The sequence below is a fragment of the Nannospalax galili genome, unplaced genomic scaffold (genome assembly GCF_000622305.1).
Source record: "Nannospalax galili isolate Female #2095 unplaced genomic scaffold, S.galili_v1.0 scaffold556, whole genome shotgun sequence".
NCBI lineage: Eukaryota > Metazoa > Chordata > Mammalia > Rodentia > Spalacidae > Nannospalax > Nannospalax galili.
Genome location: NW_008338253.1, coordinates 1,402,469 through 1,406,873, shown reverse-complemented (window position 1 = coordinate 1,406,873; position 4,405 = coordinate 1,402,469). Strand labels below are relative to the sequence as shown.

General features: G+C 37.4%; 1 protein-coding gene across 1 annotated transcript in view; it reads left to right on the top strand.

Annotated features, from left to right (window-relative positions):
• Positions 1-4,405, top strand: part of Lancl3 (LanC like 3) — a 110,781-nt gene that overhangs the window by 71,813 nt on the left and 34,563 nt on the right. The gene's annotated exons all lie outside the window — the stretch shown is intronic.

Below are 4,405 nucleotides of genomic sequence, written 5' to 3'. Positions count from 1 at the left end.
TACATTTGTTAAATAAAATGCCTAGAACAGGACAGATTAAACATTTGATATATGATATTGCAAAAGCATTTTTGCCTCCTCTAGGAAATTAAACCACTGTAACATACCATCACCACATCAACATTCCAGAATTTTAGACTAAATGTATGAATATAGGCTTGTAAAATATTTCACATAAAATGTTAAATCACAAAATATTATAGCTGAAAGGCATATTAAAGACTACTTTGCCAAAATTCCTTGTTTTTTTAAAATTATTTATTTAATAACCACCTGATTAGAATAAGCATTTCACCATAGCATTAACATATTCAATAACAATTTCCAGAGCAAAGATGCATCTCTTTCAATATTGACTGTAAATTTTTACATTCATAGTTTAATTAATACAGTTATACAATATTGAACTCAGTATAATTCTTATAATACATAAAATTGAATGAGGTTTTAACCTTTAAAAAAGACCTACATTTCATTTTAAAATTACTGTTTCATACAGAAAAACTCATTTTTAATGCTACTAACACTTAGGTGTTTGCACATGCATCTCTAATCTATGGATCTGATTATTACTAGTCACTGTTGGTTACTTTCTGAGATCCACCTCAGCATGGATATAAAATCATTCGGTAGATTTCAGTGGTAATGTGTTTAACCTCTACTGATTAACATGGAGCAAATTTTTATGCTTCTTCCTAAAATATAACTCATTTTTTTATTTGTTGATTTTTTTTTTTTGGTCTTTCTGAGACAAGGTCTCCCTGTAGCCCCAGCTGGCCTGGAACTCACTATGTAGACCAGGCTGGCCTCAACTCATAGAGATCCACCCGCCTTTGCCTGCCGAGTGGGATTAAGGTGTGTGTGTGTGTGTATTTCATACAGAACATTCCAAACAATCTTATTCATGTATATACCCACATACTAAATGGGACCCTCCCAAAGTCTCCCCCTCTCCCCCACTGGAGCCCATATACTCTGCCATCCCTGTGACTGTCCACTGTGTTGTCAGTGCCCCCAGCTGTTCTCCAGTGCTTGTCCAACTGCTGAATCTAGTCAGCCTATCTAGAGTTCCTTGTTTTAGGAAGACCAGCTCTTCCTCATCTAACAGCAATCAGTTGCCATTATTCCTTTAGATAAGATTGAGGTCTCCTATTCATTTTCCCAGTTCTATGCTGGGTTACTGTCTAGCAGTCTTTTGGGCCACCCTGGCCAATACCTCAAAGGTATCTCCTGTCTGGCATTGTTTCTTGTTATGTAGCTTTTAGCTATACACACGGGCTCTTAAAGAATTATATTGATTCCTTTAATCTTTGGTTATACTTTCCATTTGGGTGTTTAAGACCATACAGTTGGCCCAGATAAACCAATTTATTTTCACTCTTAAGATTCGTTTGAGAATCTGTTCCTCAGGGGTCACATGGGCTTGGCAGGAGTCCCTGGCTCCTTTCTTTTACCTGTTCCATCGATGTGAAGATCAGTCAAAGGTCCTGCTCAATTGTGGCTGGCTTCACTTGGAAGCGTGGAGGAAATGTTTCCTCCATGTTGACCCTCTACTTTGTAGACTGGATGCTGGTTCAAGTCCATTTGTTGGGGTCTCCTCTGTCTCCTTGATCAAGAGGACAGGTGACCCACCACAATTACAGGACATTTTGAGAGATGCTCTTAGTCCCCTGGAACTAATCGACCTAGGAGGGCAAGGAGCAAAAACTGTCATTTATGTCCCTCTGACCAAATTAGTATAGGATGCAAAGTATGGCTTTTAGACATCCAAGAAGGTTAGTTCCACCAGTCTGTTACTTTTAATTAAACCACGTGCTATGTAGGTAAAGCTTGGGCAAATACTAAATGTTCTCAGATAAACCTTGCCTAGACATATATTATATTCCTTGAGCTAGTTGTATGTATAATTTGTCGGTAGGTTGTTCGATTAATATGGTTCTCTCTGGTTTTTTAAAACTAGCTAGGCATTATTTATTTCTCACATTGTCTAACCTTTCCACCGTGGTTTCCCCATTTAAAGTGCCCCCATTTTCCCCATTTCTTCCTTAATAATACCCTTTCCTATGGTCCTACCTCTCTTGAGCTTCTTCTTTCCCTTTATCCCCAAAATTCCTTGTATAACCCCCTCCCCCCTTAAAATAACCCAATTTTTCTCCCTTATTAATGCATGTTTCTACTGTTCTTCTCTTTCAGATTTTTTCTTTTCCTTTACCTCTCTGGTTCCTTTTCATTATCCTGGTTCCTGTAGTTATGTCTGGATACATATTCACTTAATAAGGATTCGGCACTAGGATCCACATATGAGGGAGAACATACTTTGTTTTGTTTTGTTTTGTTTTCTGAGTCTGTGTTACTTCACTTAGTCTAACAGTTTCTAGTTACATCCATTTGCCTGCAAATTTCATGATTTCGTCTTTCTTTACTTCTGAATAAAACTCTACCATATAAATGAACCACATTTTCATTATCCACTCATCAGTTGAGGGACACTTAAGTTGTTTCCATCTCTTAGCTATTGTGAAAAGAGCAGCAACAAACATGGATGTACAAGTGTATCTGCAATAGAATGAGTTCTTTGGGTATATGCCAAGGAGTGGTATAACTGGATCAAATGGTAGGTTCATTTGTAGAAGAGTTCTCCACATTGCTTTCCATAGGGGTTGAACAAGTTTTCAATCCCACCAGCGGTGGATGAGTGTTCCCCTTTCCCCACATCCTCTCGAACATTTGGTATCATTTGTTCTCTTGACTCTGACTGGGGCAAGATGAAATCTTAAATTGGTTTTAATTTGCATTTCCTTAATTACTGATGATATTGAACATCTTTTAAGATGCTTCTTAGCCATCTTTATTTCTTCTTTTGAGAAATCTATGTTCAGCTCCTTAGCCCATCTTTTAATTGGGTTACTTCCTTTCTTGATTCTTTGTGTTTTGAGTTCGTTATATATTCTGAATGTCAGATGTGTTGCTGGTGAAGATTTTTCTCCCATTCTGTGGGTTTTCTCTTCACTTCTTGGTTACTTCTTTTCATGAACAGAAGCTTTTTAGTTTAATGAGGTCCAATTTGTTGATTCTTGACCTTGTTTCCTGTGCAATTGATGTCTGGTTTAGAAAATCATTTCCTACACCCATTTCTTGTAGGTTATTGCCAATGTTCTCTTCTAAAAGATTCAGGGTATCAGGCATCACATTGAGGTCTTTGATCCATTTGGAGCTGATGTTTATGCAAGGTGAAAGATAGGGATTTAGTTTCGTCCTTCTACAGGTGGAGAGCCAGTTTTGCCAGCACCATTTGCTGAACATGCTGTCTTTCCTCCAGTGAATGTTCTTGGCCCCTTTGTCAAATATCAGGTGGCTGAAATTGCATGTACTCATTTGGGTCTTCAATTTTTTTCCATTGATCTATGAGTCTATTTTTGTACCAGTACCATGTTGTTTTTATGACTATCACTCTGTAATACAGTTTAAAGCCTGGTATAGTAATACCCCCAGCATTGCTCTTAGTGCTCAAGGTTGCTTTGGCTATCTGAGGTCTTTTGTGCGTCCATATAAATTTTAGGATGTTTTTTCCAACTCTGTGAAGAATGTCCTGGGGATTTTTATTGACATTGCATTGAATGTATAAATGGCTTTTGATAGGATGGTCATTTTCACAATATTAATTCTTCCAATCTATGAGCATGGGAGGTCCTTCCATCAAGGAAAGTGAGGAAAAAACATTTCAAGGAGAGGGAGAGCCAAATGCATGTGCTGATAGCGACTGGGAAAGGAGAGATAAAATAATGATAATTCAGTACTGCTAGAGAAAAGATGAAAGATATTGCCCATTCTTTCTCTGATTGCTTGTTATTGGTATATAGAATGGCTACAGACTTTTGCAGATTAATTTTGTAACCTGTCACTTTACTGAAATCATTTCTAGGAGTTTTCTGGTGGAATTTTTGGAATCTTTCAAGTATAGTATATCACCTGCCAAAAAGGATTATTTGATCTCTTCCAATTATTACTCCTTTAATTTCCTTCTCTCATCTTATTGCTCTTGCAGGAGTTTCAAGCACTATGTTAAAGGGGATTGGCGATAATGGACAGCCTTGTCTAGTTCCTGGTTTCAATGGGAATTCTTCCAGTTTTTCCCCATTTAGAATGATGTTGGCTGGGGGTTTGTTATATATGGCTTTAATTGTGTTGAGGTATGTTCCCTCTAGTCCAATTCCCTCACAGACTTTGAACATAAATGTATGTTAAATTTTGTCAAAGGCTTTCTCCACGTCTATTGAGATGACCATGTGTTTCTTGTCTTTGAGTCTGTTTATATGATTTATGATGTTTATTGACTTGCATATATTGAACCATCCCTGAATCTCTGGAATAAAGCCAACTTGATCATGGTGGATGATCTTTTTGA